The following is an 11540-nucleotide window of genomic DNA, read 5'->3' on the forward strand; positions in this document are numbered from 1 at the left end:
AGAAACTTATTGCTTATTAATATTCACCCTTAATTTTTTGGTTAATTGTAATAATTGATTTGGGATCAATCTAGTCAATTTAACTTCATCATTGTGCATGTTTGAGATAATTTTTAACAAAAATTTAACTCTTGCTTGATTATTTCGTTATTCAAATTATATGATTCGTCTATCGATCTATCGTCCTATATAGAAATAAAAAATTTTTTAAACGATGGATTAATTTTAAGACTTAATGCGATTTGATAGTATCCGACCATGCCCAAAAATAATTTAAAATCAATCCCATTTCGCTTAAATATTATTCTTTATTAATTAGCTGTAATCTTTGATAATTGTTTTAAGATGAATCTGATATAACTTGAATAACAAAATAATCAAACTGGAGTTAAATTTTTGGTAAAAATGCACTCAAACATGCACAAAGATGAAGTTAAATAGATCATATTTGTTTCTCCTAAATCAAATATAATAATTAATCAGCTAATTAAGGGTAATATTAAGTAAGAGAGATAGAATTAATTTGAAATTTTTTTTGAGTTTGGTTGAGTTTTCTCAAATTGCTTTAAATCTTAAAATTGATCCATCGTAAAAAAAGTTTTTATTTATATAAAAATCCATAGATTTATAGGCATATCACATAATTTAAATAAAGTAATAATTAAGCTGGAACGTAATTTTTGATGAAGATGCACTCATTGTCAGACATGTCCAAAAATGAAGTTATTTAAATTAGATTTATCCTATATATCATTCATCATACTTAATTGAAAAATTAAGTGAAGATATTAATTAAGCAGGATTATTAATTATGGGGGGATTTATTTTAAATAATTTTTGGGTCATGTCAAATCGCATTATGTTTTAAAATTAATCCATCATAAAAAAATGATATTTTTATATAAATTGATAACTCGAAAGGCATACCTATTAAATAATTTAAATAGAGAAATTTTTCGCTTAATTATTATTCATCCTTAATTAGCTAAAAATTATGATAATTATTTTGGAATGAATCTGTTAGTTTACTTCATCTGTGTGCTTGTTTGAGAGCATGTTCATCAAAAATTTAACTCCATTCAATTTATATGATACGCCTATCAATAATAATAATAATATTGATATGATAATATAATAATATGATATAAAATTTAAAATAATAATGTGTTTTAAATAAAATATAATATAATACTTTAAACTCGATTAATATTTTTGATAGTTATCAGCTAATTTTTATCAAAAAATATTAATCGCAGATAAGGTATTATAACATATTATTTACAACATATTTCTATTTCAATTTTTATAATATATAATTATTTTAAAATTTAGTTTTCAAATTTTTACTTTATTAATATTTTTTGACAAATATCAGCTGATTAAAGTGTTAATTTGCTAATTAATTTTAAAATAATATGGTATAAAAATTAAAATAATAATGTTTTAAATAATATGCTATGTTATAATTCTTTAAACTCGATTAATGTTTTTGACAGAAATCAGCTGATTTTAATATGATATTAGATAATATTATTACTTAATATTAAATATTATTTGCTTCTTCTTTCTTCTTCCCCCCTCTCTTTTTTTTCTTTTTTCTTTTTTTATTCTTTATACCTTTTCTGATTTCAAATCTTTTTTCATTTTTCTTTCATTTTTCCTTTTATTTCTTTTCTTCTTTCTATTTCTTTCTATTGCCTATTCTTCATCTCTTCTTTAGCCTTAAATAATACATTTAAACAAATATTAATTTTAATGAAATATTCACAAACATTTAAATTAACATTTCATTAACGTAAACTTGAGCATATACATATAAGCAGTAAAACACAGTATTACGACACATATACATTTCGTTATTACAAATATTCTAGATATACGTACTAATTTCTATATATATTTTATTGTAATCTATATTGCATTATATATTAAATTAGCTTTTTTCTTTTTTTTAAGTTTTTGTATATATATATAACTATATAATATTATCACATATATTTTAGATTGCAATAACGAACATAAATGCATCGGAAACTGTCTTTTTTTTTGTTCATATATTTACATTATTTTGCTGTTACTATTATATACACGTTTACACACACACACAAAATTGCATTTTAAATTATTTCATAATCTCTATATTTCTGAAATATTGTGATTAATGAGTTTAAATATATTGATAAATTGTTAAATATATTGATAGATTGATAAATCATTAATTGTCAACTGTGACAAATTCTATAAAATTTATAGAAATATATAGCTTTGTATTCGGATTTAGTAATAATTTAATAACTGCTAATAATTCTAGTATTTCAGAATTTTTACCTGTCTTGTTTGTCTAATATTTACTCATGATATAAATGGAATTGAGTGTTATCTGCATACATCGTTGATTTGTAAACTGGATACATTAGCATCTAGCTTTTGACTGTTAGGTATTCGTATATCATTGCTGAATGCATTTAGACCAAATAAAGGAGTACTCCTATTATATTTAATATCCATTCGACTTTTTCTTATATTCTTTTCATTCTTCGCTAAAGCAATGTTCCACGAAGCTAATTCATTATTTGTCACCAAAAATAAAATTGGAATGTCTATGGAAGCCAGAACCTAAAATAACTGTGTAATAGAATCTTTATGGAAAGATAGTTAAACAATCTCTCTTTGCTTTTGTATGTCGAAAATCTAGAGAAAAAAATAAGAGGATTAAATATTATATAATAAATTCAATATAAAATTATATAAATTAAATATAAATAAATATTACTAATATTATATTGTAGACTTGTCTCGACGGGAGCGGGTGACAACTCTCATGCGGTTATATGATTATTGTCAGGATAGAGGAATCAGGTGCCAACGTGTTTTTAAATTAAAGTATATCACAAGTGATATATCTATATATATATGTTTATTGCGAGTTCTTCGATGTAGAGAGTGAGCCTTTCGATGTGTTGCCTATCTATTGATCCGAGAATGTGTGTGTGTCGTTTCTCAGAAAGTCGCGATTTTTATATCCGGACTTCTCGATTGCGCCCTACTCCTAAGTGGTAAACCAATCAAATCATTCTTTGACAATCCACGGCAGAGATAGGTGTCACTTTTACCTTCGAAGGTTCTCTCGATTTCACGGTCGTAAGAATAAATAACAATCAAAAACAAAGACCAAAATAATACAAAGTAAAGTCACCTAATAAAACATCGGCTAACGTCTCGCTCTCTTTGAATATACAATATTTCAAATGATATAATATAATACACAAATATAACACATAAATAATAAAATATAAAAAATGCCTACAATATAAATTCATATGAACATGTAATGCACAAGCTAAATGAAATAGATTTATAATAATTTGTCCTTTTGATTCCAACAACGATATACTGCTCATTTTTTTTTGCTTATTTTTCCTTTCCATCAGGGAAAAGTTTTAACATTTCTTTTTTAATTTAAATTATATTGTTTTTTCTCCTTATGAAACTATTATTTCTTTTTAGTTGATCTTTGACTATAATACTATCTTTGACTATAATATATTTATCTCTTCGTCATAATGCTTAATTATTGCATCAAATAAATATTCCCTAGTTTAATCAAAGAAACGATGATATAAAATTTAATTTATTAAATTAAAGTCAAGTATAAATATATACATAATATATATATACCTATAAGAAAGGAGAGAGAGATGGAGAGGGGGGGGGGGGAAATTCGGCATGAAAGCACAAGGCGTGATTTACGTAAAGTAAAAAAAACAAAGTTTATTGTATGTTTAACGTGAGTACAGCTGTGTGTGTGTGTGTGTGTGTGTGTGTGTGTGTGTGTGTGTGTGTGTGAGTGTGTATGGTCGAGAATTTGTGTTAATGTGTGCGGATTTGTATCCATATAATGTGTGCGTACATGTATGCGTGTATGTGTGTTTGGTCGCTTATACAATTGTCCGTTAGAAATGAGTTTCGGTGTCGTGTAAATTTCGACTTGTGGAATGCGCAATATTTGTCTCGTGTCGCGTGTTGATCAAATTTAAAAGGCCGGGTCTTTAAATCCCGATTATATAGACGTGCGAGGATGTCGACGGCGCGTGAGGTGGAACGCGGCGGGGTCGAGGGCTTGGTGCTGGTATGCGGGTTATAGGCCGCTCTCTCACGTAACGCTCGGGAGAGCGTTACATATATCGCAGATCGGATTTCCGTATGCTGTCTGTGGCGCGCGGCGGGGTCGAGCGCGCGATGCCGGTATGTGGGTTTTTATAGGCCGCTCTCTCGCGTAACGCTCAGGAGAGCAGTAGTGATATAAGGCCGGTTCTAACACTGGGGCAATAAGGGGGGGGTGAGGGGCGAGGGGAACCCAGCGCGCGGGGGAATGACGTCACGCGGGGAGGGAGAATGACGTCACGCGGGGAGGGAGAATGACGTCACGCGGGGAGGGGGAATGACGTCACGCGGGAAGCGTCCGCGATGTACCGCGAGGGGTCCGCGGGGAGGGGGAGCGTCCGCGATTTTGGTGCCGGGTCCGCGAGGGGTCCGCGGGGAGGGGGAAGCGTCCGCGATTTTGGTACCGGGTCCGCGAGGGGTCCGCGGGGAGGGGGAGCGTCCGCGACTTTAGGGTCCGCGAGGGATCCGCGGGGAGAGAGGAATCCGCGAAAGACCGCATGAAGTTTTTTATGGATGAGGGGTCCGCGGGGAGAGAGGAACGCGAAGGAGAGCGCGAGGCACACGTGAGAGAGATAACGCAAGCGAGGCGTATATGCAAGAGCGAGAGAGATAGTGCGAGATGGCTAGGTAGCGAGATGACGCGAAGGAGAGCGCGAGGCGCACGCGAGAGAGATGACGCAAGAGCGAGAGAGATAGCGCGAGATGATGAGAGGTAGCGAGATGACGCGAAGGAGAGCGCGAGAGCTGATGCAGCGAAGGAGAACGCAAAGAGAGAGGCGTTCGTAAGAGAGAATTTTTTAAATATTTCTTTTTTTTATAATATTTTTTTAAAATTAATATTTTTAATAGGAGGAAGGGGAGAGAGGACTTATTCTAAAATAATTACATTTATTTAATATTTAAAATGTTTATTTATAAAATAGGTGTGTGTGTGCAATGATACAATTTTGTGTGTGTGTGTGAATTTAAAATATAAAATATATAAAATATAAAATATAAATTAATATAAAATGTAAAAAAGTATATAAAATTTAAAATATGAAATATAATAATACAATAATAATATAAAAATATAAAATGTATAGGGGTATGTGGGGCGGTGTTGAGCGATGGTGATGGTGATGATGAGGTGATGATGTTTGAAGCAGCAAGCGGAGGCGACGGCTGGGCGGGACTCCTGTATAACACAAAAAATATTAATAATCTTTAAAATTTTTTATTTATTATAAATTTAAAGAGATACTTACTACATTTATTCCTTCTCAAAGAAGTCGCCATGCTCACAAGGAAATTGCGATATCTTTTTTTTAATTTTTTTTTAAATTTTTTTTTATATCACGGGAAATCTCCAAGGAGATATCCTGGTTCCGCGGAGACGGAACTTAGGGTTATGTAGGTTTTAGGAAATTATTAGATATTTGAATTTGTAGAGTAGCTGTATGACGTTTTCTCAAACCTATTTCTCGTCCATGTATCATCTGGACGATTGAATTCACCGGAGTGTGTGTCGAAAGCGCAGGAACACTGGTATCTATGCTTAAGTAACATTTGCATAGAAATTTTCTTTCTCTTTCAAGTCGCGCGATTCGAGCTGTCCGTGATTGCAAATTTTTAATTAAAAAGTTTTTCGAGTTTATTGTCAGGTCTACAAATGTCAAAAGTTCTTGTGAGCATTGTCCTTCTAACAAGTCGATACATTCATCACAATCTAACTCCCAGAACAGATAACTCACTTTACCACTTTCAGTCGGACGCACTGCTAAATTTTTTCTTTCCATCACAGCAGCAATTTCTAACACATCTTTTTCCAGTGATGCAATATATTTCATCAGAGTTGCCATCTTCACAGCACTTGCAGATTCACACTTTAAGTGTTTTAATTTTTAACAGTTTAATATGTGCAAATAGGACACACTGCACGATAAAATCTGATTTAGGGAGCATCTACACGTTTGCAACACGTTTTCCCTTCAATTAGAGTATATCATACAGTTTCATGCAACCGCACAGCACGAGCATGCGAGTATAAGTCTGCTACTCTATGACACGACACATATATTATAATGTTGCTCCCCTCTTGATTTTAATTCTACATCTCTCTTCATCTCTCTGTTCTAACTGGAGTATCATCTAGCTCATCATTTTTTGAAGAGTTTTGCTGATAATGCATGTGCACATCATACTATTCATATACATATAGAACAGGGGCGGGAAAGAAATAATTAAACACAGTTTAACAGTAAAATAATTTATTTGTTGCAAGCATTATAAATAATTTCATTTATAGCACAAGTTATCAATTCACAATCTATAAGTGATTCGCTATTAAACATATTACTATCACGTATCGCCTTTGCGGCATTGCTCACATCGCGGATATTATTGCGTTGTAATACATTTACAAATTGCTTAAATTTTTCATTAACACTATGAGTATTCTCACACAGCCAGGAATACATATGATCAATACATTTGTCGAAATCGAATAAATGTAGTAACGTTGATGGTTTCATGTACAAAGAATTATCAGATAATGTAATTTTTATAATTTTTGAAGTATACATGTTAATCGCTTCGAGTATCAGATCACTAATCCATAGTGGAGTTTCAGTTAGCTGCTCAATGTCTGCTCGTTTCCGCATTAGAGATTTCCATGTTTCAATGGGTAATATTATTTGATTGCCTCGATTATCACATCTAGCCAATCGCTTTTTCAATGAGTCCCCGGACCGCAAAACTGATAGCCGGGGATATGGAATTCGATCGGAAGTGCGTTTATCGCGCGATTAAAGAGATCACTACCTATTTTCGTTGACATTCGCTGCAATCCTTTATCATCGGCGCTGGACCGTCGATGTGCGTTTGCTGCCACGATCGATTATAATGTTTGAAACAGCGGCGACAGGTCTGAATCTCTGGATCCGCCTTTATGTGTTCCGGAAGCTTGTCCCACACGTAGTGGATGTGATTTTCGTATCGCAATAAAAATGCTTTTGGCACAAATTGCAGCTGTTCGGCGCTTAAACCGTGAATATCGGAAGCACTTGTTAGCAGAACAAACATTTTTTCGATACTGAGCGATTCATGGTTCCGCGCAGCTATAAATAGGCTCTCCATGACTCATTTATTCATTCGAGAGAAAACATGCGGTTCGTTCAGCAATCGACGATAATCAAAGTTACAAATTTCGACGATAAAACACGGTTAATGTTGGATAAAGAAATACGCAGACATGGAAACATGCTACCAAATACTATACGCGGTATCATCTGCGGCCCCTCGAATTGCGGTAAAACTAACACGTTGATTAGTTTGATAGAAAGCTCGTATGGTGTTCGCTTCGAGAACATGTACGTTTACTCGAAATCGCTTTAACAACCGAAATATCAATATTTGGAAAATTTGCTATCACCGATAGAAGAAATTGGTTATTTTACATTCTCTAATAATAGCGATGTCATTCCACCGAGTGAGGCGCTTCCGAATTCTATTTTTATCTTTGATGATGTGGCATGCGACAAGCAAGATATGATAAGAGAGTACTTTGCAATGGGACGACACTCGAGCGTCGACTGTTTCTATCTTTGTCAAACGTATGCCAAGATACCCAAGCATCTTATACGTGACAATGCAAACTTATTAATTTTATTTAAACAAGATGGGACAAACTTGAAACATGTGTACAACGATCACGTAAATACAGATATGTCTTACGATAATTTTCGCGCTTTTTGCCAGAAATGTTGGCAATATAAATATGGATTCGCGACGATTGACAAGGACAGTCCGCTGACTAATGGACGATATAGAAAAGGATTTAATGAATTTGCAATACCGCAAAGCAATTAGTCGCTTTCGACACATTGATCGAGCAACGTCTAAATTGCAACATGATGAATAACGATCGTGAAAAGATTGTGAAAGAGATTGCGAAAACGAGAGCGATTCAATCCGCAAAAAATATCGTTTCTTGAAAACTGGTAAAATGGAGGAGGACGATGCATTGGAGAGGCATTTTAAACCAATCTCTGAACCTCTGAAACAGCTTGTTGAAAATACAGTCGGTGTTGAGTCTGGTGAAGAAAAGATTGAACCATCGAGTATGCTCGGAGAGAAAAAAGAGTTTAAAACAAAGCGATCAAATATATCATTGAGCGGTATAACTTCTACTCCAAAGCGAATCAAAAGCAGGCGAATGCAACAATTATTGGATGCAACTACTTCTACTCCGATACAAGATGTACAACCAAGACAATTATTACATGATAAGACATCTATCGAGGAAATTTTCGAGACTTCACCTGAATCGCTTGTAACATCGATTCAACATTCATTACAAACATCTGAGGGTCAAAATTCATTGCGAAATCACCTGGGTCCACTTGCTCAAAAATATGTGGCAGCTATATTGAGTCAAGATAAAAATTCCAAGATGGATTACGTATACGGTGTTAAATTTATCGACAAAGGAATGATGCTCGGTAATAAAAATTTCGATGTGGATAAAAATGATAATATAATTATCGATGGATCAAAATACGTTGGAACAGCAGGTCTTTACGAGCTGGTTTTCAAGAGAATTCCCGACGATGAAATATATACTGCAAATGACTTGCAAAACTACAAAAGTATATTAATAAGAACAAATGCGCACAGACGAAATGGTAATGTGAATCATCCAGTATTAGGTAACAAGGGATACAAATATAAATATATAATCGCACCATTATTCTCTGATAAAAAATCTGGAAAAGGTATACCGCATGCTATGACCTTAAACAATAATAAGATTGATTACGTGCATTGGAATGATCCCAACGAGTTGGTAGATCGTCTGCGATTGCTCGAAGCTTCACGTCAAGCCGGCAACAACGCCCACGGCAATGAAATATTATCGATTATCGAGGAACTTTACGAAGCTGGTATTATTATAAAATAAGTTATACATCCACGATACGAGTCAGTCTGTCAATATTAGTGGTATCGAAATGTCGATTAATAAATTTGGATTATCACTTGGAACGTCGAATAATAATTCATATTATCAATGGAATGGATTACTAAGAAATTACGTGCGCGTTAACACTCTGTGTCTAACAACCTCCGACTATGACGCAAGGTCGCGCAAGATACGACGTGTAGCGCAACCGGAAGATGATAATTATGCAGCCAACAAACGATATGTCGAAGCGAGTGTCAAGCTTTTGAGAGATCAACAGAAAGAAATTGAGAAAAAAATAATCAGACTTGAAAGGAATATGCAGGCGCTATTATTAACGCTGGATAAAATGGCTGTAACGCAGACTACATCAAAAGATACATAAAGAACTGTACGTGAAAATTATATCACATTATTACAAATATGCCTCGATCAGACAAGCCGCCAGGCAAGCGGGAAGATAAGCTTCTCGCAACGCTATATGATAAGAAGCGATATGTGATACACTACCGCAACCTGCAGCAATGTACGCGTCACGGCCTTCGCGTTGCAAAAATACATCGCATATTACAATTCGCGCAATCTCCATGGCTTCGAAATTATATCGAACTTAATACGCAATTTAGAACACACGCGAAAAATGATTTTGAAAAAAATTTATATAAATTGATGAATAATGCAGTATTCGGCAAAACGATGGAAAATGTGCGTAATCGGATTGATGTAAAACTTATCACACATTGGGAAGGAAGATACGGTGCAGAGGCAATGATTGCGAAACCAAATTTCCACAGTAGAAGCATCTTTTCGGAAAATCTTATTGCTGTAGAATTACGTAAACTCGAAGTAAAATTTTACAAACCAATCTATGTCGGCATGTACATACTCGACATCTCCAAAACATGTTTATGGAGGAATTGCACGCTCCAGTGAGAAGAAATTTTCCGCGTAGACGCGTCATAGTACGTGGATACGACGACCTGTGGCAAGCTGACGTGGTCGAGATGCGTCCTTATGCAAGAGTCAACAAAGGATACAATTACATACTCACCGTCATCGATGTGTTGAGCAAGTATGCATGGGCCGTGCCGCTCAAAATAAGAGCGGACGCGAAACAGCTGACGCTATCGCCGAGATAATTCGAGATGGCAAGAGATGTCCGAGAAACATACAAACCGATAGAGGAAAAGAATTTTACAATGCAAATGTGCAGAAACTCGTAAAAAAAACACAACATCAATCATTACTCGACGTATTCTGTTATGAAAGCCTCAGTGGTGGAACGATTTAATCGTACTTTAAAGAACAATATGTGGAAAATGTTTACACTTAATGGCAATTACAAATGGATCGACGCGCTGTCGCGACTCGTTGCAGAGTACAATGCGCAAAAACATCGCACTATCGGCATGAAACCTATCAATGTTACTCCGGAGATTGCCGAAAAACTTTTAAATACGATATACAGTAACGTAAAAATTGCTGCTCCGGCAAGATTCAAAGTAGGCTGTCAGGTACGCGTGAGTAAATTCAAGACCATCTTCGAAAAAGGTTTTACACCAAATTGGACTACCGAAATATTTAAAATTATCAAAGTGCAGAAAACTAATCCTGCGACATATATACTTGAAGATTCGCGCGGAAATTCCGTCGCCGGAGGATTCTACGAGTACGAGTTACATCATGTTGCAAATCCCGATGTATATCTCGTGGAAAAGATTTTGCGGAAAAAAGGCGATGATGTTTATGTGAAATGGTTGGGACTGGATAAATCTCACAACTCATGGATTCATAAAAATAATGTATTATAAACATTTATTTAAAATATCTGTACACTGTTTATTTTACAATATATTTATCTAATAATTTTATAAATACAAATATACATATAATATACATATTTATATAAAAAATATATATATATATTACAACAAATATTATTTACAAAGGTATTTTATAATGTCCCCATCGTAATGTATCAGTGGTTTCAGGTATGATATACCGCTTGTCATCGTGAGGACTTAGAGCAATTTTTGTCTCGCGAATGGTGTATACTTCATGCAATTTCTTATACACGACTGACTACGTGTCATTACATCTCTTCATTCAAACACCGCGTATAATCATCAAACATTATCGTTCTCGCGACAACGTCACTCTTGACACCTTTAACCTTTTTTGTATCTTTCTTGCCATCCACTCGCAAGGCATACATTTTTGCTCTAAGCCCTACAAATTCGGTCATAATCACACCGTTATTTTCATCTTTCATTAGACCAGGTACTTTTTTATTCACGAGCGGTATACCATACACATTGTCCGCAGCGTAATCGCTCGTATCAAATTTGCTTACGTCGCGCTTTATATTCTTATACACATCTTCACATTCGATGTGGTATATTAGGCTGTCTAGTACTCTGCGTTGATACCACTGCTT

At 34.6% G+C, this 11540-nt stretch overlaps 1 long non-coding RNA gene across 4 annotated transcripts in view; it reads right to left on the reverse strand.

The window, feature by feature from the left end:
* Positions 1 to 11540, reverse strand: part of LOC145937748 (uncharacterized) — a 412856-nt gene that overhangs the window by 204812 nt on the left and 196504 nt on the right. Inside the window, exon 7 of one of the 4 annotated variants that reach the window (XR_014425632.1) lies at positions 5150 to 5341. The exons of the other annotated variants lie outside the window; for them this stretch is intronic. This is a non-coding gene — a long non-coding RNA (uncharacterized LOC145937748). Of the gene's footprint in view, positions 1 to 5149; positions 5342 to 11540 lie in introns of those variants that run through there. 4 annotated transcript variants of the gene reach the window in all.

The sequence above is a fragment of the Prenolepis imparis genome, unplaced genomic scaffold (genome assembly GCF_030444845.1).
Source record: "Prenolepis imparis isolate NDT839.2.m4 unplaced genomic scaffold, iyPreImpa1.0 SCAF_1, whole genome shotgun sequence".
NCBI classification, from domain to species: Eukaryota; Metazoa; Arthropoda; class Insecta; order Hymenoptera; family Formicidae; genus Prenolepis; species Prenolepis imparis.